This window comes from Gymnodraco acuticeps, unplaced genomic scaffold (genome assembly GCF_902827175.1).
Source record: "Gymnodraco acuticeps unplaced genomic scaffold, fGymAcu1.1, whole genome shotgun sequence".
In the NCBI taxonomy this organism is placed as follows: domain Eukaryota; kingdom Metazoa; phylum Chordata; class Actinopteri; order Perciformes; family Bathydraconidae; genus Gymnodraco; species Gymnodraco acuticeps.
In genome coordinates, this window is record NW_022990903.1 from 1 (window position 1) to 23,647 (window position 23,647).

At 40.2% G+C, this 23,647-nt stretch overlaps 35 non-coding genes across 35 annotated transcripts; all 35 read right to left on the reverse strand.

Moving 5' to 3' along the window:
• Positions 1 to 628: 628 nt before the first annotated feature.
• Positions 629 to 701, reverse strand: trnar-ucg. Its single transcript has one exon. It is a non-coding gene; the product is annotated as a tRNA-Arg (tRNA).
• A 314-nt stretch (positions 702 to 1,015) lies between these two features.
• Positions 1,016 to 1,089, reverse strand: trnai-aau. The gene has a single exon. It is a non-coding gene; the product is annotated as a tRNA-Ile (tRNA).
• Positions 1,090 to 2,493: 1,404 nt separating this feature from the next.
• On the reverse strand, positions 2,494 to 2,567 carry trnai-aau. The gene has a single exon. It is a non-coding gene; the product is annotated as a tRNA-Ile (tRNA).
• A 276-nt stretch (positions 2,568 to 2,843) lies between these two features.
• On the reverse strand, positions 2,844 to 2,916 carry trnaq-uug. Its single transcript has one exon. It is a non-coding gene; the product is annotated as a tRNA-Gln (tRNA).
• Positions 2,917 to 3,229: 313 nt separating this feature from the next.
• Positions 3,230 to 3,303, reverse strand: trnai-aau. Its single transcript has one exon. It is a non-coding gene; the product is annotated as a tRNA-Ile (tRNA).
• Positions 3,304 to 3,973: 670 nt separating this feature from the next.
• On the reverse strand, positions 3,974 to 4,047 carry trnai-aau. Its single transcript has one exon. It is a non-coding gene; the product is annotated as a tRNA-Ile (tRNA).
• Positions 4,048 to 4,334: 287 nt separating this feature from the next.
• Positions 4,335 to 4,407, reverse strand: trnar-ucg. Its single transcript has one exon. It is a non-coding gene; the product is annotated as a tRNA-Arg (tRNA).
• A 312-nt stretch (positions 4,408 to 4,719) lies between these two features.
• Positions 4,720 to 4,793, reverse strand: trnai-aau. The gene has a single exon. It is a non-coding gene; the product is annotated as a tRNA-Ile (tRNA).
• A 287-nt stretch (positions 4,794 to 5,080) lies between these two features.
• On the reverse strand, positions 5,081 to 5,153 carry trnar-ucg. The gene has a single exon. It is a non-coding gene; the product is annotated as a tRNA-Arg (tRNA).
• A 310-nt stretch (positions 5,154 to 5,463) lies between these two features.
• On the reverse strand, positions 5,464 to 5,537 carry trnai-aau. The gene has a single exon. It is a non-coding gene; the product is annotated as a tRNA-Ile (tRNA).
• A 287-nt stretch (positions 5,538 to 5,824) lies between these two features.
• On the reverse strand, positions 5,825 to 5,897 carry trnar-ucg. Its single transcript has one exon. It is a non-coding gene; the product is annotated as a tRNA-Arg (tRNA).
• Positions 5,898 to 6,210: 313 nt separating this feature from the next.
• On the reverse strand, positions 6,211 to 6,284 carry trnai-aau. The gene has a single exon. It is a non-coding gene; the product is annotated as a tRNA-Ile (tRNA).
• A 671-nt stretch (positions 6,285 to 6,955) lies between these two features.
• Positions 6,956 to 7,029, reverse strand: trnai-aau. Its single transcript has one exon. It is a non-coding gene; the product is annotated as a tRNA-Ile (tRNA).
• A 287-nt stretch (positions 7,030 to 7,316) lies between these two features.
• Positions 7,317 to 7,389, reverse strand: trnar-ucg. Its single transcript has one exon. It is a non-coding gene; the product is annotated as a tRNA-Arg (tRNA).
• Positions 7,390 to 7,701: 312 nt separating this feature from the next.
• trnai-aau lies at positions 7,702 to 7,775 on the reverse strand. The gene has a single exon. It is a non-coding gene; the product is annotated as a tRNA-Ile (tRNA).
• Positions 7,776 to 8,446: 671 nt separating this feature from the next.
• On the reverse strand, positions 8,447 to 8,520 carry trnai-aau. The gene has a single exon. It is a non-coding gene; the product is annotated as a tRNA-Ile (tRNA).
• A 1,473-nt stretch (positions 8,521 to 9,993) lies between these two features.
• trnar-ucg lies at positions 9,994 to 10,066 on the reverse strand. Its single transcript has one exon. It is a non-coding gene; the product is annotated as a tRNA-Arg (tRNA).
• A 312-nt stretch (positions 10,067 to 10,378) lies between these two features.
• Positions 10,379 to 10,452, reverse strand: trnai-aau. Its single transcript has one exon. It is a non-coding gene; the product is annotated as a tRNA-Ile (tRNA).
• A 266-nt stretch (positions 10,453 to 10,718) lies between these two features.
• trnar-ucg lies at positions 10,719 to 10,791 on the reverse strand. The gene has a single exon. It is a non-coding gene; the product is annotated as a tRNA-Arg (tRNA).
• Positions 10,792 to 11,013: 222 nt separating this feature from the next.
• Positions 11,014 to 11,086, reverse strand: trnai-aau. Its single transcript has one exon. It is a non-coding gene; the product is annotated as a tRNA-Ile (tRNA).
• A 3,408-nt stretch (positions 11,087 to 14,494) lies between these two features.
• On the reverse strand, positions 14,495 to 14,568 carry trnai-aau. The gene has a single exon. It is a non-coding gene; the product is annotated as a tRNA-Ile (tRNA).
• Positions 14,569 to 15,218: 650 nt separating this feature from the next.
• trnai-aau lies at positions 15,219 to 15,292 on the reverse strand. The gene has a single exon. It is a non-coding gene; the product is annotated as a tRNA-Ile (tRNA).
• Positions 15,293 to 15,962: 670 nt separating this feature from the next.
• trnai-aau lies at positions 15,963 to 16,036 on the reverse strand. Its single transcript has one exon. It is a non-coding gene; the product is annotated as a tRNA-Ile (tRNA).
• Positions 16,037 to 17,431: 1,395 nt separating this feature from the next.
• trnai-aau lies at positions 17,432 to 17,505 on the reverse strand. The gene has a single exon. It is a non-coding gene; the product is annotated as a tRNA-Ile (tRNA).
• Positions 17,506 to 18,156: 651 nt separating this feature from the next.
• trnai-aau lies at positions 18,157 to 18,230 on the reverse strand. Its single transcript has one exon. It is a non-coding gene; the product is annotated as a tRNA-Ile (tRNA).
• Positions 18,231 to 18,512: 282 nt separating this feature from the next.
• On the reverse strand, positions 18,513 to 18,585 carry trnar-ucg. The gene has a single exon. It is a non-coding gene; the product is annotated as a tRNA-Arg (tRNA).
• A 313-nt stretch (positions 18,586 to 18,898) lies between these two features.
• Positions 18,899 to 18,972, reverse strand: trnai-aau. Its single transcript has one exon. It is a non-coding gene; the product is annotated as a tRNA-Ile (tRNA).
• Positions 18,973 to 19,647: 675 nt separating this feature from the next.
• trnai-aau lies at positions 19,648 to 19,721 on the reverse strand. Its single transcript has one exon. It is a non-coding gene; the product is annotated as a tRNA-Ile (tRNA).
• A 287-nt stretch (positions 19,722 to 20,008) lies between these two features.
• Positions 20,009 to 20,081, reverse strand: trnar-ucg. The gene has a single exon. It is a non-coding gene; the product is annotated as a tRNA-Arg (tRNA).
• Positions 20,082 to 20,393: 312 nt separating this feature from the next.
• trnai-aau lies at positions 20,394 to 20,467 on the reverse strand. The gene has a single exon. It is a non-coding gene; the product is annotated as a tRNA-Ile (tRNA).
• Positions 20,468 to 21,119: 652 nt separating this feature from the next.
• Positions 21,120 to 21,193, reverse strand: trnai-aau. The gene has a single exon. It is a non-coding gene; the product is annotated as a tRNA-Ile (tRNA).
• A 669-nt stretch (positions 21,194 to 21,862) lies between these two features.
• On the reverse strand, positions 21,863 to 21,936 carry trnai-aau. Its single transcript has one exon. It is a non-coding gene; the product is annotated as a tRNA-Ile (tRNA).
• A 266-nt stretch (positions 21,937 to 22,202) lies between these two features.
• trnar-ucg lies at positions 22,203 to 22,275 on the reverse strand. Its single transcript has one exon. It is a non-coding gene; the product is annotated as a tRNA-Arg (tRNA).
• A 221-nt stretch (positions 22,276 to 22,496) lies between these two features.
• On the reverse strand, positions 22,497 to 22,570 carry trnai-aau. The gene has a single exon. It is a non-coding gene; the product is annotated as a tRNA-Ile (tRNA).
• A 266-nt stretch (positions 22,571 to 22,836) lies between these two features.
• trnar-ucg lies at positions 22,837 to 22,909 on the reverse strand. Its single transcript has one exon. It is a non-coding gene; the product is annotated as a tRNA-Arg (tRNA).
• Positions 22,910 to 23,647: the final 738 nt, after the last annotated feature.

Sequence of the window (23,647 nt, forward strand, 5' to 3'; positions counted from 1 at the left end):
ATGTTTGCAAGTTCAGAAAGTGACCATTGTAGAAATGCTTAGTATAATCGTTTTTTTTTTTCAAGTTCAGTTTGGGACAGAGAGTAAATGAGTGGACAACGTTTGGATAGTTATTTAGGTTAGACCATTTCCGAGTTTGTCGTGGACCAGGAGTGATAGATTGACTGGAGACTTCACATGTGAAAGTAATCGGAATAAATTCTTATTTTTTTTTAATAAACAGTGCAGCTGCATTGACTTAATAAGCTACATTAACTGGCCGAGTATGGGATTGAACCCATGACCTTGGCGTTATTAACACCAAAAACGGCTTCTAACCATCTGAGACTAAACAGGCCTACCTTATTAGATTTTTGAAGCGAGAAAAGTTAAAAAAAAGGTACTGTTCAAAACGGTAAAATATCGGTGCAAATTGTTGAATCGTCAATCAGATCTGATCAAATCCCAGTTTGGAGTGTGGTGGAGAAGAGATAGCTTGAAAAGTAGACAGCAGATTTCACGAGAGCTAGTTGTTGGAATACTTGCTTTTCTTTCACAAAAGGAAATGGTCTACTATTGGACCAGAGGGTGTTTTGAATGATGTCAAATTTGCAGGAAGGATTAGATCAATGACTGAGGCTAGATATTTCAACCACGAAGGGACTCGAACCCTCAATCTTCTGATCCGAAGTCAGACGCCTTGTCCATTAGGCCACATGGTCACAAAAATTGCACCTTTCACAATTCACAAGTGCCATTGTTCATCTGCTAATTTAAACTAATGTTTGCAAGTTCAGAAAGTGACCATTGTAGAAATGCTTAGTATAATCGTTTTTTTTTGCAAGTTCAGTTTGGGACAGAGAGTAAATGAGTGGACAACGTTTGGATAGTTATTTAGGTTAGACCATTTCAGAGTTTGTTGTGGACCAGGAGTGATAGATTGACTGGAGACTTCACATGTGAAAGTAATCGGAATAAATTCTTATTTTTTTTTAATAAACAGTGCAGCTGCATTGACTTAATAAGCTACATTAACTGGCCAGTATGGGGATTGAACCCATGACCTTGGCATTATTAGCACCACGCTCTAACCATCTGAGCTAACCGGCCTACCTTAGTAGAACTTTTGAAGCGAGAAAAGTCAAAAAAAGGTACTGTTCAAAACGGTAAAATATCGGAGCAATTGTTGATCGTCAATCAGATCTGATCAAATCCCAGTTTGGAGTTAGTGGAGAAGAGATAGCTTGAAAAGTAGACAGCAGATTTCACGAGAGCTAGTTGTTGGAATACTTGCTTTTCTTTCACAAAAGGAAATGGTCTACTATTGGACCAGAGGGTGTTTTGAATGATGTCAAATTGGCAGAAAGGATTAGTTCAATGACTGAGGCTAGATATTTCAACCACGAAGGGACTCAACCCCTCAATCTTCTGATACGAAGTCAGACGCCTTGTCCATTAGGCCACATGGTCACAAACAATGAACAAGTGCCATTGTTCATATCCTAATTGAAACTAATGTTTGCAAGTTCAGAAAGTGTCCATTGTAGAAATGCTTAGTATAATCGTTTTTTTTGCAAGTTCAGTTTGGGACAGAGAGTAAATGAGTGGACAACGTTTGGATAGTTATTCAGGTTAGACCATTTCAGAGTTTGTCGTGGACCAGGAGTGATCGATTGACTGGAGACTTCACATGTGAAAGTAATCGGAATAAATTCTCACTTTTTGAAATAAACAGTGCAGCTATATTGACTTAATAAGCTACATTAACTGGTCAGTATGGGGATTGAACCCATGACCTTGGCTTTATTAGCAGCACACTCTAACCATCTGAGCTATCCGGCCTACCTTTGTAGAACTTTTGAAGCGAGAAAAATTAAAAAAAGGTACTGTTCAAAACGGTAAAATATCGGAGCAATTGTTGATCGTCAATCAGATCTGATCAAATCCCAGTTTGGAGTTGGTGGAGAAGAGATAACTTGAAAAGTAGACTGCAGATTTCACGAGAGCTAGTTGTTGGAATACTTGCTTTTCTTTCAAAAAAGGAAATGGTCTACTATTGGACCAGAGGGTGTTTTGAATGATGTCAAATTGGCAGGAAGGATTAGTTCAATGACTGAGGCTAGATATTTCAACCACGAAGGGACTCGAACCCTCAATCTTCTGATCCGAAGTCAGACGCCTTGTCCTTTAGGCCACATGATCACAAAAAATACACCTTTCACAATGCACAAGTGCCATTGTTCATCTCCTAATTTAAACTAGTGTTTACAAGTTCAGAAAGTGACAATTGTAGAAATGCTTAGTATAATCGTTTTTTTTTGCAAGTTCAGTTTCGGACAGAGTGTAATGAGTGGACAACGTTTGGATAGTTATTCAGGTTAGACCATTTCAGAGTTTGTCGTGGACCAGGAGTGATAGATTGACTGGAGACTTCACATGTGAAAGTAATCGGAATAAATTCTCACTTTTTGAAATAAACAGTGCAGCTGCATTGACTTAATAAGCTACATTAACTGGCCAGTATGGGGATTGAACCCATGACCTTGGCGTTATTAGCACCACACTCTAACCATCTGAGCTAACCGGCCTACCTTATTAGAATTTTTGAAGCGAGAAAAGTTAAAAAAAGGTACTGTTCAAAACGGTAAAATATCGGAGCAATTGTTGATCGTCAATCAGATCCAGTTTGGAGTTGGTGGAGAAGAGATAGCTTGAAAAGTAGACTGCAGATTTCACGAGAGCTAGTTGTTGGAATACTTGCTTTTCTTTCAAAAAAGGAAATGGTCTACTATTGGACCAGAGGGTGTTTTGAATGATGTAAAATTGGCAGGAAGGATTAGTTCAATGACTGAGGCTAAATATTTCAACCACGAAGGGACTCGAACCCTCAATCTTCTGATCCAAAGTCAGACGCCTTGTCCATTAGGCCACATGGTCACAAAAAATACACCTTTCACAATTCACAAGTGCCATTGTTCATCTCCTAATTTAAACTAGTGTTTGCAAGTTCAGAAAGTGACCATTGTAGAAATGCTTAGTATAATCGTTTTTTTTTGCAAGTTCAGTTTCGGACAGAGAGTAAATGAGTGGACAACGTTTGGATAGTTATTCAGGTTAGACCATTTCAGAGTTTGTCGTGGACCAGGAGTGATAGATTGACTGGAGACTTCAAATGTGAAAGTAATCGGAATAAATTCTCACTTTTTGAAATAAACAGTGCAGCTGCATTGACTTAATAAGCTACATTAACTGGCCAGTATGGGGATTGAACCCATGACCTTGGCATTATTAGCACCACGCTCTAACCATCTGAGCTAACCGGCCTACCTTAGTAGAACTTTTGAAGCGAGAAAAGTTAAAAAAAGGTACTGTTCAAAACGGTAAAATATCCGAGCAATTGTTGATCGTCAATCAGATCTGATCAAATCCCAGTTTGGAGTTGGTGGAGAAGAGATAGCTTGAAAAGTAGACAGCAGATTTCACGAGAGCTAGTTGTTGGAATACTTGCTTTTCTTTCACAAAAGGAAATGGTCTACTATTGGACCAGAGGGTGTTTTGAATGATGTCAAATTCGCAGGAAGGATTAGATCAATGACTGAGGCTAGATATTTTAACCACGAAGGGACTCGAACCCTCAATCTTCTAATCCGAAGTCAGACGCCTTGTCCATTAGGCCACATGTTCACAAAAATGCACCTTTCACAATTCACAAGTGCCATTCTTCATATCCTAATTGAAACTAGTGTTTGAAGTTCAGAAAGTGACAATTGTAGAAATGCTTAGTATAATCGTTTTTTTTGCAAGTTCAGTTTGGGACAGAGAGTAAATGAGTGGACAAAGTTTGGATAGTTATTCAGGTTAGACCATTTCAGAGTTTGTCGTGGACCAGGAGTGATAGATTGACTGGAGACTTCACATGTGAAAGTAATCGGAATAAATTCTCACTTTTTGAAATAAACAGTGCAGCTGCATTGACTTAATAAGCTACATTAACTGGCCAGTATGGGGATTGAACCCATGACCTTGGCGTTATTAGCACCACGCTCTAACCATCTGAGCTAACCGGCCTACCTTATTAGAATTTTTGAAGCGAGAAAAGTTAAAAAAAGGTACTGTTCAAAACGGTAAAATATCGGAGCAATTGTTGATCGTCAATCAGATCTGATCAAATCCCAGTTTGGAGTTGGTGGAGAAGAGATAGCTTGAAAAGTAGACAGCAGATTTCACGAGAGCTAGTTGTTGGAATACTTGCTTTTCTTTCACAAAAGGAAATGGTCTACTATTGGACCAGAGGGTGTTTTGAATGATGTCAAATTTGCAGGAAGGATTAGATCAATGACTGAGGCTAGATATTTCAACCACGAAGGGACTCGAACCCTCAATCTTCTGATCCGAAGTCAGACGCCTTGTCCATTAGGCCACATGGTCACAAAAATTGCACCTTTCACAATTCACAAGTGTCATTGTTCATCTGCTAATTTAAACTAATGTTTGCAAGTTCAGAAAGTGACCATTGTAGAAATGCTTAGTATAATCGTTTTTTTTGCAAGTTCAGTTTGGGACAGAGAGTAAATGAGTGGACAACGTTTGGATAGTTATTTAGGTTAGACCATTTCCGAGTTTGTCGTGGACCAGGAGTGATAGATTGACTGGAGACTTCAAATGTGAAAGTAATCGGAATAAATTCTCACTTTTTGAAATAAACAGTGCAGCTGCATTGACTTAATAAGCTACATTAACTGGCCAGTATGGGGATTGAACCCATGACCTTGGCATTATTAGCACCACGCTCTAACCATCTGAGCTAACCGGCCTACCTTAGTAGAACTTTTGAAGCGAGAAAAGTTAAAAAAAGGTACTGTTCAAAACGGTAAAATATCCGAGCAATTGTTGATCGTCAATCAGATCTGATCAAATCCCAGTTTGGAGTTGGTGGAGAAGAGATAGCTTGAAAAGTAGACAGCAGATTTCACGAGAGCTAGTTGTTGGAATACTTGCTTTTCTTTCACAAAAGGAAATGGTCTACTATTGGACCAGAGGGTGTTTTGAATGATGTCAAATTCGCAGGAAGGATTAGATCAATGACTGAGGCTAGATATTTTAACCACGAAGGGACTCGAACCCTCAATCTTCTAATCCGAAGTCAGACGCCTTGTCCATTAGGCCACATGGTCATAAAAATGCACCTTTCACAATTCACAAGTGCCATTCTTCATATCCTAATTGAAACTAGTGTTTGAAGTTCAGAAAGTGACAATTGTAGAAATGCTTAGTATAATCGTTTTTTTTGCAAGTTCAGTTTGGGACAGAGAGTAAATGAGTGGACAAAGTTTGGATAGTTATTCAGGTTAGACCATTTCAGAGTTTGTCGTTGACCAGGAGTGATAGATTGACTGGAGACTTCACATGTGAAAGTAATCGGAATAAATTCTCACTTTTTGAAATAAACAGTGCAGCTGCATTGACTTAATAAGCTACATTAACTGGCCAGTATGGGGATTGAACCCATGACCTTGGCGTTATTAGCACCACGCTCTAACCATCTGAGCTAACCGGCCTACCTTATTAGAATTTTTGAAGCGAGAAAAGTTAAAAAAAGGTACTGTTCAAAACGGTAAAATATCGGAGCAATTGTTGATCGTCAATCAGATCTGATCAAATCCCAGTTTGGAGTTGGTGGAGAAGAGATAGCTTGAAAAGTAGACAGCAGATTTCACGAGAGCTAGTTGTTGGAATACTTGCTTTTCTTTCACAAAAGGAAATGGTCTACTATTGGACCAGAGGGTGTTTTGAATGATGTCAAATTTGCAGGAAGGATTAGATCAATGACTGAGGCTAGATATTTCAACCACGAAGGGACTCGAACCCTCAATCTTCTGATCCGAAGTCAGACGCCTTGTCCATTAGGCCACATGGTCACAAAAATTGCACCTTTCACAATTCACAAGTGTCATTGTTCATCTGCTAATTTAAACTAATGTTTGCAAGTTCAGAAAGTGACCATTGTAGAAATGCTTAGTATAATCGTTTTTTTTGCAAGTTCAGTTTGGGACAGAGAGTAAATGAGTGGACAACGTTTGGATAGTTATTTAGGTTAGACCATTTCCGAGTTTGTCGTGGACCAGGAGTGATAGATTGACTGGAGACTTCACATGTGAAAGTAATCGGAATAAATTCTTATTTTTTTTTAATAAACAGTGCAGCTGCATTGACTTAATAAGCTACATTAACTGGCCAGTATGGGGATTGAACCCATGACCTTGGCGTTATTAGCACCACGCTCTAACCATCTGAGCTAACCGGCCTACCTTAGTAGAACTTTTGAAGCGAGGAAAGTCAAAAAAAGGTACTGTTCAAAACGGTAAAATATCGGAGCAATTGTTGATCGTCAATCAGATCTGATCAAATCCCAGTTTGGAGTTGGTGGAGAAGAGATAGCTTGAAAAGTAGACAGCAGATTTCACGAGAGCTAGTTGTTGGAATACTTGCTTTTCTTTCACAAAAGGAAATGGTCTACTATTGGACCAGAGGGTGTTTTGAATGATGTCAAATTGGCAGAAAGGATTAGTTCAATGACTGAGGCTAGATATTTCAACCACGAAGGGACTCAACCCCTCAATCTTCTGATACGAAGTCAGACGCCTTGTCCATTAGGCCACATGGTCACAAAAATGCACCTTTCACAATTCACAAGTGCCAAATGTTCATATCCTAATTGAAACTAGTGTTTGAAGTTCAGAAAGTTACAATTGTAGAAATGCTTAGTATAATCGTTTTTTTTGCAAGTGCAGTTTCAGACAGAGAGTAAATGAGTGGACAACGTTTGGATAGTTCTTCAGGTTAGACCATTTCAGAGTTTGTCGTGGACCAGGAGTGATAGATTGACTGGAGACTTCACATGTGAAAGTAATCGGAATAAATTCTCACTTTTTGAAATAAACAGTGCAGCTGCATTGACTTAATAAGCTACATTAACTGGCCAGTATGGGGATTGAACCCATGACCTTGGCGTTATTAGCACCACGCTCTAACCATCTGAGCTAACCGGCCTACCTTATTAGAATTTTTGAAGCGAGAAAAGTTAAAAAAAGGTACTGTTCAAAACGGTAAAATATCGGAGCAATTGTTGATCGTCAATCAGATCTGATCAAATCCCAGTTTGGAGTTGGTGGAGAAGAGATAGCTTGAAAAGTAGACAGCAGATTTCACGAGAGCTAGTTGTTGGAATACTTGCTTTTCTTTCACAAAAGGAAATGGTCTACTATTGGACCAGAGGGTGTTTTGAATGATGTCAAATTTGCAGGAAGGATTAGATCAATGACTGAGGCTAGATATTTCAACCACGAAGGGACTCGAACCCTCAATCTTCTGATCCGAAGTCAGACGCCTTGTCCATTAGGCCACATGGTCACAAAAATTGCACCTTTCACAATTCACAAGTGTCATTGTTCATCTGCTAATTTAAACTAATGTTTGCAAGTTCAGAAAGTGACCATTGTAGAAAAGCTTAGTATAATCGTTTTTTTTGCAAGTTCAGTTTGGGACAGAGAGTAAATGAGTGGACAACGTTTGGATAGTTATTTAGGTTAGACCATTTCCGAGTTTGTCGTGGACCAGGAGTGATAGATTGACTGGAGACTTCACATGTGAAAGTAATCGGAATAAATTCTTATTTTTTTAAATAAACAGTGCAGCTGCATTGACTTAATAAGCTACATTAACTGGCCAGTATGGGGATTGAACCCATGACCTTGGCGTTATTAGCACCACGCTCTAACCATCTGAGCTAACCGGCCTACCTTAGTAGAACTTTTGAAGCGAGGAAAGTCAAAAAAAGGTACTGTTCAAAACGGTAAAATATCGGAGCAATTGTTGATCGTCAATCAGATCTGATCAAATCCCAGTTTGGAGTTGGTGGAGAAGAGATAGCTTGAAAAGTAGACAGCAGATTTCACGAGAGCTAGTTGTTGGAATACTTGCTTTTCTTTCACAAAAGGAAATGGTCTACTATTGGACCAGAGGGTGTTTTGAATGATGTCAAATTGGCAGAAAGGATTAGTTCAATGACTGAGGCTAGATATTTCAACCACGAAGGGACTCAACCCCTCAATCTTCTGATACGAAGTCAGACGCCTTGTCCATTAGGCCACATGGTCACAAAAATGCACCTTTCACAATTCACAAGTGCCAAATGTTCATATCCTAATTGAAACTAGTGTTTGAAGTTCAGAAAGTTACAATTGTAGAAATGCTTAGTATAATCGTTTTTTTTGCAAGTGCAGTTTCAGACAGAGAGTAAATGAGTGGACAACGTTTGGATAGTTCTTCAGGTTAGACCATTTCAGAGTTTGTCGTGGACCAGGAGTGATAGATTGACTGGAGACTTCACATGTGAAAGTAATCGGAATAAATTCTCACTTTTTGAAATAAACAGTGCAGCTGCATTGACTTAATAAACTACATTAACTGGCCAGTATGGGGATTGAACCAATGACCTTGGCGTTATTAGCACCACGCTCTAACCATCTGAGCTAACCGGCCTACCTTAGCCTGTTAAGCCCGAAGGTCCCCGCCGGCGGGGACCCTGGGTCTTTTTTTCACGATACTGTGTCTCAGGGGATCTTAATATTTAAGAACCTATTAATGTGTTATACCAGATTAACAGAAATAATCTCAGCTAACTGCCGATACAAACCATGTTTACCAAAACAAAACACAAGTCTCACAAGAAGCATCTAAATTACCCCTGAGCGAAAAATGCTAACGGACATTGGCACAGAACTCAAGATAAAAGTACCCTTATTACTTATCATAGCTGCACATACAATATATCCGATTAAAGCTGAGACTCCATAGATTATGTAGGTATATAGTATCATCACTGAGTGATCCGGACTCGCGACAGGGGAAGCAAATACAGTCATCACAACACGTACCTTTACGAAGCTTCTAGGGAGATCGTCTCACAAGTAGCTGTCAATCTGATCAAAGTACGTGTTCAATGGCATTAAAATGAGAAAAAACGCGGCTGAATCTGTTAATCCATAGGTTCTTAACGTCCATGTATAAAAAACTGATTGAATTTATAATCCATAATTCCATTTTTATGTAAAGATCGGAGAGTAAATGCTAGCTGCTAATGGTAGCCACCACAGCTAGCTGCTGCTTCCGGTCTCGGCGATGCAGCAGTCTCACACATAAACATGACCAAATAAGGACTATGTGGGAGTTCCCCTCGATTCCATTGGCTCTGACTGTCAGAAAGAGATGTCACATGTCAAAATCGAGCAAGGGGGGCCAGAGATATGGAAAATCCATCCAAATGGCCCCAGAAGAGGGTTTTTTTTTGCTAAATCTGTCTAAAAAGGTCAAATATCACTTGTTTTGCATCAATCTTGATACAGGGTACTTATTATATGTTGTACTTTGGATTCCTAAAGCTTTTAGTCTACTAACCCATCATCCAAGGTTAGTTTTCACTATAAGTACAACATATTTTTTGGACGGACACTATAATTTACAGTTTTTTACCATGTTCAATCTGAATTTTCTTTAAAATAAAAAACATCTATATTGAATCTGACTCTTCTACATCCAACTCACAGGTTTATCATTACTTTGAGAAAAAAGATTATTAATGTAACCCTTTTAGAAGGGAAGATATTGTCATTTGTTCTGGGAATGTCATTTTCGAGCCTGAAACCTGAAAAACAGGCTCGGGGTTTAACAGGTTAGTAGAATTTTTGAAGCGAGAAAAGTTTAAAAAAGGTACTGTTCAAAACGGTAAAATATCGGAGCAATTGTTGATAGTCAATCAGATCTGATTAAATCCCAGTTTGGAGTTGGTGGAGAAGAGATAGCTTGAAAAGTAGACTGCAGATTTCACGAGAGCTAGTTGTTGGAATACTTGCTTTTCTTTCAAAAAAGGAAATGGTCTACTATTGGACCAGAGGGTGTTTTGAATGATGTCAAATTCGCAGGAAGGATTAGATCAATGACTGAGGCTAGATATTTTAACCACAAAGGGACTCGAACCCTCAATCTTCTAATCCGAAGTCAGACGCCTTGTCCATTAGGCCACATGGTCACAAAAAATACACCTTTCACAATTCACAAGTGCCATTGTTCATCTCCTAATTTAAACTAGTGTTTGCAAGTTCAGAAAGTGACAATTGTAGAAATGCTTAGTATAATCGTTTTTTTTGCAAGTTCAGTTTCCGACAGAGAGTAAATGAGTGGACAACGTTTGGATAGTTATTCAGGTTAGATCATTTCAGAATTTGTCGTGGACCAGGAGTGATAGATTGACTGGAGACTTCACATGTGAAAGTAATCGGAATAAATTCTCACTTTTTGAAATAAACAGTGCAGCTGCATTGACTTAATAAGCTACATTAACTGGCCAGTATGTGGATTGAACCCATGACCTTGGCGTTATTATCACCACACTCTAACCATCTGAGCTAACCGGCCTACCTTAGTAGAACTTTTGAAGCGAGAAAAGTAAGGTAAAATATCGGAGCAATTGTTGATCGTCAATCAGATCTGATCAAATCCCAGTTTGGAGTTGGTGGAGAAGAGATAGCTTGAAAAGTAGACTTCAGATTTCACGAGAGCTAGTTGTTGGAATACTTGCTTTTCTTTCACAAAAGCAAATGGTCTACTATTGGACCAGAGGGTGTTTTGAATGATGTCAAATTTGCTGGAATGATTAGATCAATGACTGAGGCTAGATATTTCAACCACGAAGGGACTCGAACCCTCAATCTTCTGATCCGAAGTCAGACGCCTTGTCCATTAGGCCACATGGTCACAAAAAGAACATCTTTCACAATGCACAAGTGCCATTGTAGCAGAGATGCGTGCAACGACCTGGGTCTCTGAGCGGGGAAAGGACAGAATTAATTGGGTGTCATCAGCGTAGCAGTGGTAAGAAAAACCATGCGGGCTAATGACTGATCCGAGCGAGTTTGTGTACAAGGAGAAGAGGAGGGGACCAAGTGCAGCTGCATTGACTTAATAAGCTACATTAACTGGCCAGTATGGGGATTGAACACATGACCTTGGCGTTATTAGCACCACGCTCTAACCATCTGAGCTACCGGCCTACCTTAGTAGAACTTTTGAAGCGAGAAAAGTTAAGTAAAGGTACTGTTCAAAACGGTAAAATATCGGAGCAATTGTTGATCGTCAATCAGATCTGATCAAATCCCAGTTTGGAGTTGGTGGAGAAGAGATAGCTTGAAAAGTAGACAGCAGATTTCACGAGAGCTAGTTGTTGGAATACTTGCTTTTCTTTCACAAAAGGAAATGGTCTACTATTGGACCAGAGGGTGTTTTGAATGATGTCAAATTGGCAGGAAGGATTAGATCAATGACTGAGGCTAGATATTGTTCAAAAAATCTTGTATATTACTTTTTTCTCAGGTACCTGGCAACCGGTGACTCGTACAGGACCATAGCATTCAGCTATCGGGTCGGGCATGCAACAGTGGCTGTCATCGTCAAGGAGGTTGCGGGTGCCATCTGGACCGCGCTGGTCGAGGAGACCATGCCGGTACCACAGACGGAGGACTGGAGAGCCATCGCTGCTAGGTTTCAGGATCGCTGGATCTTTCCAAATTGCGTTTGTGGCATTGATGGGAAGCACGTGGTGATCCAGGCTCCGGCAAATTCTGGGTCCCTCTACTTCAACTACAAGTCCAGCCACTTCTTGGTACTTTTGGCTGTCGTGGATGCTGAGTACCTCTTCAGGGTAGTGGATGTCAGAGGTTTTGGAAGGAGCAGCGATGGTGGGAGCCTGCGGAATTCCGCTTTTGGAGAGAGCCTCAGAGATGGCAGTCTGCAGCTACCACCTGACACCGTCATCCCAGGAGCAGAGCGGGTGGGCCTTCTTCCCCATGTGTTTGTTGGAGATGAGGCTTTTCCGCTGCTGGACAACCTGCTGCGTCCGTTCCCTGGACGTCAGCTCACGCGTGAAAGGAGGCTGTTCAACTACCGCCTCAGCCGGGCCAGGTTGGTGGTTGAATGTGCGTTTGGCATCCTCTCATCTCAGTGGAGAATGTTCCGGCGTGTCATCACCACCAGCCCGGAGGTAACAGAGTTGTGTGTGAAGGCCACCTGTGTGTTGCACAACTTCCTCCGCAGGAAGACGATAGGAAGGTCATCACGCACACCTGTCGTCCCTGTCGTCGCAGAGTCGAGTGATGAAGCTCCAACCCTGCGCGATGCACCTATGATGGGCTCAAACAACGCCACACGCCGATCCATCCAACTGCGGGAGACCTTCTGCTCCTATTTGAATGAGGAGGGTGTAGTGTCATGGCAGCATAAAGTGGTGTAGGGTCACCATGGCTCCTCCAAACCAAAAGCTCTTTTAAGAGCTACCCATTTTCTTAAAAGAGCAAATATTCCAAATGAGCCATTTTTAAAATCAAACATTCCTAATAAACATGTTTCTTGAATTGATATTATTATATCATGATATGACTAACAACCTTTTTCTTTCAGCCCTGTTTTTACTGATAAACCACTCATAATTTCAATAGGTTTTCACATGACCAATTACAGAAGAAAGCACATTATATATACCGACATACATGAAGCTTCTGGTATGTTGCAACTGACAAACCACATGAACAAGTGAAGACACAGTATAGCCATAACATACTTGAAATAATGTTTTATTTGGTGAATTTGAGTGTGTGTGATGAGTGATGAGTGTAAAAAAATGTAATGTGGATCAGTATGTGTGAAAAAATTATTAAATTATAAATTGTCCTGCTGGTCCACGTCAACAATTATTTGGTGTACCCCGAGGCGGACTCTTGCCCTCTGTGCCCTTGTCATCTGCCTCATGGTGGGCAAGAGGCTCTTGAAAAATTGCAAGTCCTCGTTCTCCTCCACCACTGGTGGGGTTGGCTGGGCAATTGCTGGGTAATTGCTGACAGCAGACTTCGTTCAAATGAGGACATCTCCCTCCCCCTCCCCCGTGTTTTGCCCCGGACCTCAGCATTCTCCTCCTGGCTGACTGCTGCTGGCTGACTGGCGGACTGGCTGGTGGACTGGCTGGCTGACTCACTGTCCACCTGGCTCTCTTCCTCTGCCACCAGGGTGGATGGAGGCAGGGTCTGCCGGGGGACATTGCTGGACGTCTCACGGTCTATGATGAATGGGGTTAAAAACCCCATCACTGCCATGAAACGCCAGGGCTTGTACCCCCCTGCAGACCCTGCCCCGCTTCTTTTGGCCTCCTTCTCCATATTATTTCCCTTGCGGAACCTGTCCCTCAGACTCTTCCATCTCTTCTTGCAGACATTATCTAATAAAATGAAATGAAATAATAAAGTTAATAAATAATAAAGTGAATTTCTTGAATTTACTAAATTATTCCTCCATTAATGAATGCTATTTGTATGCTACATTCCATGCTGGCTAAATATACTGTCTATGCTTGATAGCTGTGAATCAAATCAAGTTTGATTTATATAGCACATTTATAAACGATTTTTGGTCGAGCCAAAGTGCTGTACATATAATACAATTAGCCTACAGTAGAGACACTTTACAGCAAATACAACAGCACAGATTGTTCAGAATATCAGTATGAGAAAAACGACACCCTCTGCATGTATTATATGTTATATATTATGCTTATACTTATTATATTATATATAATATTTTTGTATTAATATACATTATATGTTATGCTACATTACTAGCTGGCTAAATATACTGTCTATGCTTGATAGCTATGCATGTATTATATGTTATGTTATATATTATGCTTATTATAATGTTTTTTTATTATTAATATATATTATATGTTATTATGCTACATTATTAGCTGTCCATTCAATGCTAAAACGAAGTAAACTGGATATAAACTCCCCAAACAGTTGAAAACCTACCAGTTTCACCAACTGTCTCTGCCACCTCCCGCCATGCCTGGTTCCTCCGGTTTAGGTCCCGGTAGGTGAACAGAGTACAGTCATACAGGACTGGGACATTTGCCACAGCAATGATTAATTTGTCCTCCATTTTATGACATATGGAAAATAGTCAAGACCTGCGGGATCAGCATACACGCGGTTTGATTGGCTAGCGCTTGTACTGGCGGGAATTGCAAAAACGGGATTTGATTGGCTGACGCCAGCTTCGAGAAAGCATCGAGCCTCAAAAGTTGAACAATGTTCAACTTTTGAGGCTCGCGACGCTTGCAACGCCTTGCCAAGCTACCATCAATGCAGTTCGGCGAAGTTTGAAAATATCCTACGTCACCCCATTCAAATGAATGGGCGAAGCGTTGAAAGCATTTTTTGACGCCTGTAGTGTAGACGGGCCGTAAGTGAATGGACAACGTTTGGATAGTTATTCAGGTTAGACCATTTCCGAGTTTGTCGTGGACCAGGAGTGATAGATTGACTGGAGACTTCACATGTGAAAGTAATCGGAATAAATTCTCGCTTTTTGAAATAAACAGTGCAGCTGCATTGACTTAATAAGCTACATTAACTGGCCAGTATGGGGAATGAACCCATGACCTTGGCGTTATTAGCACCACGCTCTAACCATCTGAGCTAACCGGCCTACCTTAGTAGAACTTTTGAAGCGAGAAAAGTAAGGTAAAATATCGGAGCAATTGTTGATAGTCAATCAGATCTGATCAAATCCCAGTTTGGAGTTGGTGGAGAAGAGATAGCTTGAAAAGTAGACTGCAGATTTCACGAGAGCTAGTTGTTGGAATACTTGCTTTTCTTTCACAAAAGGAAATGGTCTACTATTGGACCAGAGGGTGTTTTGAATGATGTCAAATTTGCAGAAAGGATTAGATCAATGACTGAGGCTAGATATTTCAACCACGAAAGGACTCGAACCCTCAATCTTCTGATCCGAAGTCAGACGCCTAGTCAATTAGGCGACATGGTCGCAAAAATGCACCTTTCACAATTCACAAGTGCCATTGTTCATATCCTAATTGAAACTAGTGTTTGCAAGTTCAGAAAGTGACCATTGTAGAAATGCTTAGTATAATCGTTTTCTTTGCAAGTTCAGTTTGGGACAGAGTGTAAATGAGTAGACAACGTTTGGATAGTTATTCAGGTTAGACCATTTCCGAGTTTGTCGTGGACCAGGAGTGATAGATTGACTGGAGACTTCACATGTGAAAGTAATCGGAATAAATTCTCACTTTTTGAAATAAACAGTGCAGCTGCATTGACTTAATAAGCTACATTAACTGGTCAGTATGGGGATTGAACCCATGACCTTGGCGTTATTAGCACCACGCTCTAACCATCTGAGCTAACCGGCCTACCTTAGTAGAATTTTTGAAGCGAGAAAAGTTAAAAAAAGGTACTGTTCAAAACGGTAAAATATCGGAGCAATTGTTGATCGTCAATCAGATCTGATCAAATCCCAGTTTGGAGTTGGTGGAGAAGAGATAGCTTGAAAAGTAGACTGCAGATTTCACGAGAGCTAGTTGTTGGAATACTTGCTTTTCTTTCACAAAAGCAAATAGTCTACTATTGGACCAGAGGGTGTTTTGAATTATGTCAAATTGGCAGGAAGGATTAGTTCAATGACTGAGGCTAGATATTTCAACCACGAAGGGACTCGAACCCTCAATCTTCTGATGCGAAGTCAGACGCCTAGTCCATTAGGCCACATGGTCACAAAAGTGCACCTTTCACAATTCACAAGTGCCATTGTTCATATCCTAATTGAAACTAGTGTTTGCAAGTTCAGAAAGTGACCATTGTAGAAATGCTTAGTATAATCGTTTTCTTTGCAAGTTCAGTTTCGACAGAGTGTAAATGAGTGGACAACGTTTGGATAGTTATTCAGGTTAGACCATTTCAGAGTTTGTCGTGGACCAGGAGTGATAGATTGACTGGAGACTTCACATGTGAAAGTAATCGGAATAAACTCTCACTTTTAGAAATAAACAGTGCAGCTGCATTGACTTAATAAGCTACACTAACTGGCCAGTATGGGGATTGAACCCATGACCTTGGCGTTATTAGCACCACGCTCTAACCATCTGAGCTAACCGGTCTACCTTAGTAGAACTTTTGAAGCGAGAAAAGTAAGGTAAAATATCGGAGCAATTGTTGATAGTCAATCAGATCTGATCAAATCCCAGTTTGGAGTTGGTGGAGAAGAGATAGCTTGAAAAGTAGACTGCAGATTTCACGAGAGCTAGTTGTTGGAATACTTGCTTTTCTTTCACAAAAGGAAATGGTCTACTATTGGACCAGAGGGTGTTTTGAATGATGTCAAATTTGCAGAAAGGATTAGATCAATGACTGAGGCTAGATATTTCAAACACGAAAGGACTCGAACCCTCAATCTTCTGATCCGAAGTCAGACGCCTAGTCAATTAGGCCACATGGTCTCAAAAATGCACCTTTCACAATTCACAAGTGCCATTGTTCATATCCTAATTGAAACTAGTGTTTGCAAGTTCAGAAAGTGACCATTGTAGAAATGCTTAGTATAATCGTTTTCTTTGCAAGTTCAGTTTGGGACAGAGTGTAAATGAGTAGACAACGTTTGGATAGTTATTCAGGTTAGACCATTTCCGAGTTTGTCGTGGACCAGGAGTGATAGATTGACTGGAGACTTCACATGTGAAAGTAATCGGAATAAATTCTCACTTTTTGAAATAAACAGTGCAGCTGCATTGACTTAATAAGCTACATTAACTGGTCAGTATGGGGATTGAACCAGTGAGCTTGGCGTTATTAGCACCACGCTCTAACCATCTGAGCTAACCGGCCTACCTTAGTAGAATTTTTGAAGCGAGAAAAGTTAAAAAAAGGTACTGTTCAAAACGGTAAAATATCGGAGCAATTGTTGATCGTCAATCAGATCTGATCAAATCCCAGTTTGGAGTTGGTGGAGAAGAGATAGCTTGAAAAGTAGACTGCAGATTTCACGAGAGCTAGTTGTTGGAATACTTGCTTTTCTTTCACAAAAGCAAATAGTCTACTATTGGACCAGAGGGTGTTTTGAATTATGTCAAATTGGCAGGAAGGATTAGTTCAATGACTGAGGCTAGATATTTCAACCACGAAGGGACTCGAACCCTCAATCTTCTGATGCGAAGTCAGACGCCTAGTCCATTAGGCCACATGGTCACAAAAGTGCACCTTTCACAATTCACAAGTGCCATTGTTCATATCCTAATTGAAACTAGTGTTTGCAAGTTCAGAAAGTGACAATTGTAGAAATGCTTAGTATAATCGTTTTTTTTGTAAGTTCAGTTTCGGACAGAGAGTAAATGAGTGGACACCGTTTGGATAGTTGTTCAGGTTAGACCATTTCAGGGTTTGTCGTGGACCAAGAGTGATATATTGACTGGAGTCTTCACATTTGAAAGTAATCGGAATAAATTCTCACTTTTTGAAATAAACAGTGCAGCTGCATTGACTTAATAAGCTACATTAACTGTTCAGTATGGGGATTGAACCCATGACCTTGGCGTTATTAGCACCACGCTCTAACCATCTGAGCTAACCGGCCTACCTTAGTAGAACTTTTGAAGCGAGAAAAGTAATGTAAAATATCGGAGCAATTGTTGATCGTCAATCAGATCTGATCAAATCCCAGTTTGGAGTTGGTGGAGAAGAGATAGCTTGAAAAGTAGACAGCAGATTTCACGAGAGCTAGTTGTTGGAATACTTGCTTTTCTTTCACAAAGGGAAATGGTCTAGTATTGGACCAGAGGGTGTTTTGAATGATGTCAAATTTGCAGGAAGGATTAGTTCAATGACTGAGGCTAGATATTTCAACCACGAAGGGACTCGAATCCTCAATCTTCTGATCAGAAGTCAGATGCCTTATCCATTAGGCCACATGTTCACAAAAATTGGACCTTTCACAATTCACAAGTGCCATTGTTCATATCCTAATTGAAACTAGTGTTTGCAAGTTCAGAAAGTGACCATTGTAGAAATGCTTAGTATAATCGTTTTTTTTGCAAGTTCAGTTTGGGACAGAGAGTAAGTGAGTGGACAATGTTTGGATAGTTATTCAGGTTAGACCATTCCCGAGTTTGTCGTGGACCAGGAGTGATAGATTGACTGGAGACTTCACATGTGAAAGTAATCGAAATAAATTCTCACTTTTTGAAATAAACAGTGCAGCTGCATTGACTTAATAAGCTACATTAACTGGCAAGTATGGGGATTGAACCCATGACCTTGGCGTTATTAGCACCACGCTCTAACCATCTGAGCTAACCGGCCTACCTTAGTAGAACTTTTGAAGCGAGAAAAGTAAAGGTACTGTTCAAAACGGTAAAATATCGGAGCAATTGTTGATCGTCAATCAGATCTGATCAAATCCCAGTTTGGAGTTGGTGGAGAAGAGATAGCTTGAAAAGTAGACTGCAGATTTCACGAGAGCTAGTTGTTGGAATACTTGCTTTTCTTTCACAAAAGCAAATGGTCTACTATTGGACCAGAGGGTGTTTTGAATAATGTCTAATTTGCAGGAAGGATTAGATCAATGACTGAGGCTAGATATTTCAACCACGAAGGGACTCGAATCCTCAATCTTCTGATCCGAAGTCAGACGCCTTGTCCATTAGGCCACATGGTCACAAAAATTGGACCTTTCACAATTCACAAGTGCCATTGTTCATATCCTAATTGAAACTAGTGTTTGCAAGTTCAGAAAGTGACCATTGTAGAAATGCTTACTATAATCGTTTTTTTTGCAAGTTCAGTTTGGGACAGAGAGTAAATGAGTGGACAACGTTTGGATAGTTATTCAGGTTAGACCATTTCCGAGTTTGTCGTGGACCAGGAGTGATAGATTGACTGGAGACTTCACATGTGAAAGTAATCGGCAATAAATTCTCACTTTTTGAAATAAACAGTGCAGCTGCATTGACTTAATAAGCTACATTAACTGGCCAGTATGGGGATTGCACCCATGACCTTGGCATTATTAGCACCACGCTCTAACCATCTGAGCTAACCGGCCTACCTTAGTAGAACTTTTGAAGCGAGAAAAGTAAAAAAGTAAAGGTACTGTTCAAAACGGTAAAATATCGGAGCAATTGTTGATCGTCAATCAGATCTGATCAAATCCCAGTTTGGAGTTGGTGGAGAAGAGATAGCTTGAAAAGTAGACTGCAGATTTCACGAGAGCTAGTTGTTGGAATACCTGCTTTTCTTTCACAAAAGGAAATGGTCTACTATTGGACCAGAGGGTGTTTTTAATGATGTCAAATTTGCTGGAAGGATTAGATCAATGACTGAGGCTAGATATTTCAAACACGAAGGGACTCGAACCCTCAATCTTCTGATCCGAAGTCAGAAGCCTTGTCCATTAGGCCACATGGTCACAAAAATTGCACCTTTCACAATTCACAAGTGCCATTGTTAATCTGCTAATTTAAACTAATGTTTGCAAGTTTAGAAAGTGACCATTGTAGAAATGCTTAGTATAATCGTTTTTTTTGCAAGTTCAGTTTGGGACAGAGAGTAAATGAGTGGACAACGTTCGGATAGTTATTCAAGTTAGACCATTTCCGAGTTTGTCGTGGACCAGGAGTGATAGATTGACTGGAGACTTCACATGTGAAAGTAATCGGAATAAATTCTCACTTTTTGAAATAAACAGTGCAGCTGCATTGACTTAATAAGCTACATTAACTGGCCAGTATGGGGATTGAACCCATGACCTAGGCGTTATTAGCACCACACTCTAACCATCTGAGCTAACCGGCCTACCTTAGTAGAACTTTTGAAGCGAGAAAAGTTAAAAAAAGGTACTGTTCAAAACGGTAAAATATCGGGGGAATTGTTGATCGTCAATCAGATCTGATCAAATCCCAGTTTGGAGTTGGTGGAGAAGAAATAGCTTGAAAAGTAGACAGCAGATTTCACGAGAGCTAGTTGTTGGAATACTTGCTTTTCTTTCACAAAAGGAAATGGTCTACTCTTGGACCAGAGGGTGTTTTGAATGATGTCAAATTGGCAGGAAGGATTAGTTTAATGACTGAGGCTAGATATTTCAACCACGAAGGGACTCGAACCCTCAACCTTCTGATCCGAAGTCAGACGACTTGTCCATTAGGCCACATGGTCACAAAAATTGCCACTTTCACAATTCACAAGTGCCATTGTTCATCTGCTAATTTAAACTAGTGTTTGCAAGTTCAGAAAGTGACAATTGTAGAAATGCTTAGTATAATCGTTTTTTTTGTAAGTTCAGTTTCGGACAGAGAGTAAATGAGTGGACACCGTTTGGATAGTTGTTCAGGTTAGACCATTTCAGGGTTTGTCGTGGACCAAGAGTGATAGATTGACTGGAGTCTTCACATTTGAAAGTAATCGGAATAAATTCTCACTTTTTGAAATAAACAGTGCAGCTGCATTGACTTAATAAGCTACATTAACTGTTCAGTATGGGGATTGAACCCATGACCTTGGCGTTATTAGCACCACGCTCTAACCATCTGAGCTAACCGGCCTACCTTAGTAGAACTTTTGAAGCGAGAAAAGTAATGTAAATTATCGGAGCAATTGTTGATCGTCAATCAGATCTGATCAAATCCCAGTTTGGAGTTGGTGGAGAAGAGATAGCTTGAAAAGTAGACAGCAGATTTCACGAGAGCTAGTTGTTGGAATACTTGCTTTTCTTTCACAAAGGGAAATGGTCTACTATTGGACCAGAGGGTGTTTTGAATGATGTCAAATTTGCAGGAAGGATTAGTTCAATGACTGAGGCTAGATATTTCAACCACGAAGGGACTCGAATCCTCAATCTTCTGATCAGAAGTCAGATGCCTTATCCATTAGGCCACATGTTCACAAAAATTGGACCTTTCACAATTCACAAGTGCCATTGTTCATATCCTAATTGAAACTAGTGTTTGCAAGTTCAGAAAGTGACCATTGTAGAAATGCTTAGTATAATCGTTTTTTTTTGCAAGTTCAGTTTGGGACAGAGAGTAAGTGAGTGGACAATGTTTGGATAGTTATTCAGGTTAGACCATTCCCGAGTTTGTCGTGGACCAGGAGTGATAGATTGACTGGAGACTTCACATGTGAAAGTAATCGGAATAAATTCTCACTTTTTGAAATAAACAGTGCAGCTGCATTGACTTAATAAGCTACATTAACTGGCAAGTATGGGGATTGAAACCATGACCTTGGCATTATTAGCACCACGCTCTAACCATCTGAGCTAACCGGCCTACCTTATTAGAACTTTTGAAGCGAGAAAAGTAAAAAAGTAAAGGTACTGTTCAAAACGGTAAAATATCGGATCAATTGTTGATCGTCAATCAGATCTGATCAAATCCCAGTTTGGAGTTGGTGGAGAAGAAATAGCTTGAAAAGTAGACAGCAGATTTCACGAGAGCTAGTTGTTGGAATACTTGCTTTTCTTTCACAAAAGCAAATGGTCTACTATTGGACCAGAGGGTGTTTTGAATGATGTCAAATTTGCAGGAAGGATTAGATCAATGACTGAGGCTAGATATTTCAACCACGAAGGGACTCGATCCCTCAATCTTCTGATCCGAATTCAGACGCCTTGTCCATTAGGCCACATGGTCACAAAAATTGCACCTTTCACAATTCACAAGTGCCATTGTTCATCTGCTAATTTAAACTAGTGTTTGCAAGTTCAGAAAGTGACAATTGTAGAAATGCTTAGTATAATCGTTTTTTTTGCAAGTTCAGTTTCGGACAGAGAGTAAATGAGTGGACACCGTTTGGATAGTTGTTCAGGTCAGACCATTTCAGAGTTTGTCGTGGACCAGGAGTGATAGATTGACTGGAGTCTTCACATGTGAAATTAATCGGAATAAATTCTCACTTTTTGAAATAAACAGTGCATTGACTTAATAAGCTACATTAACTGGCCAGTATGGGGATTGAACCCATGACCTTGGCTTTATTAGCACCACGCTCTAACCATCTGAGCTAACCGGCCTACCTTAGTAGAACTTTTGAAGCGAGAAAAGTAATGTAAAATATCGGAGCAATTGTTGATTGTCAATCAGATCTGATCAAATCCCAGTTTGGAGTTGGTGGAGAAGAGATAGCTTGAAAAGTAGACAGCAGATTTCACGAGAGCTAGTTGTTGGAATACTTGCTTTTCTTTCACAAAAGGAAATGGTCTACTATTGGACCAGAGTGTGTTTTGAATGATGTCAAATTTGCAGGAAGGATTAGATCAATGACTGAGGTTAGATATTTCAACCACGAAGGGACTCGAACCCTCAATCTTCTGATCCGAAGTCAGACGCCTTGTCCATTAGGCCACATGGTCACAAAAATTGCACCTTTCACAATTCACAAGTGCCATTGTTCATATCCTAATTTAAACTAGTGTTTGCAAGTTCAGAAAGTGACAATTGTAGAAATGCTTAGTATAATCGTTTTTTTTGCAAGTTCAGTTTCGGACAGAGAGTAAATGAGTGGACACCGTTTGGATAGTTGTTCAGGTTAGACCATTTCAGAGTTTGTCGTGGACCAATAAGCTACATTAACTGGCCAGTATGGGGATTGAACCCATGAACTTGGCGTTATTAGCACCACGCTCTAACCATCTGAGCTAACCGGCCTACCTTAGTAGAACTTTTGAAGCGAGAAAAGTAATGTAAAATATCGGAGCAATTGTTGATCGTCAATCAGATCTGATCAAATCCCAGTTTGGAGTTGGTGGAGAAGAGATAGCTTGAAAAGTAGACTGCAGATTTCACAAGAACTAGTTGTTGGAATATTTGCTTTTCTTTCATAAAAGCAAATGGTCTACTATTGGACCAGAGGGTGTTTTGAATGATGTAAAATTGGCAGGAAGGATTAGTTCAATGACTGAGGCTAGATATTTCTACCACGAAGGGACTCGAACCCTCAATCTTCTGATCCGAAGTCAGACGCCTTGTCCATTAGGCCACATGGTCACAAAAATTGCACCTTTCACAGATAGCTTTAGATAGTTTGGGCACACTAAGTTACCAGCTTCCGCCACTAATGGCCTTGGATATGTCATGCCCTGGAGTCCTCAGACAACAGAGAAGGAAGTGTCCCAGTGTACCCACAACACAGACCATCTGTGACCCAGTATTGACCGGTCACAGAATGGGAACAATAACATTATTGGCTGAAGCAGCCTGTGTCCTTAAAGGAGGTAAACAGACGTCAAGGTTTGTCCTGTATGTCACATCTTGGCGTCTATGATAATTATTTCCCTAACAGTCCTCTCTTTTTATCATTTATGATAACCTAAAAACATTAGCCTAATAATAATTTGGTCAATAATTAACTCAATAGGCGTCTCCAGATTCGAGTGTGGTCTCACCTTACATTAATTACATCACAAAGTAGAATAAGATTGAAACATTCAATCACAATGATTGATACAGCCAATCATAATAGGAAAAATCATCTCTCATCAGTGGTTTGATCATCTTTTGTCAAAAGCATAATAATTCAGGTTAGACCTGAATTAGCCACCTGTGAAATTGCACCTTTCACAATCAGCCACCTGTCTGTGAAACTTTCTCAACATGTCGGTCAGATATTTTACATAGTTAGTCATGTAATCATCTGTCCACAAAAGAGTAAGTTTATGGGGTGTTACTGGGGGACTGGACCCTGTCGACATTACCCTTCCCATCAATACTTCGTGGGGGCTAAGC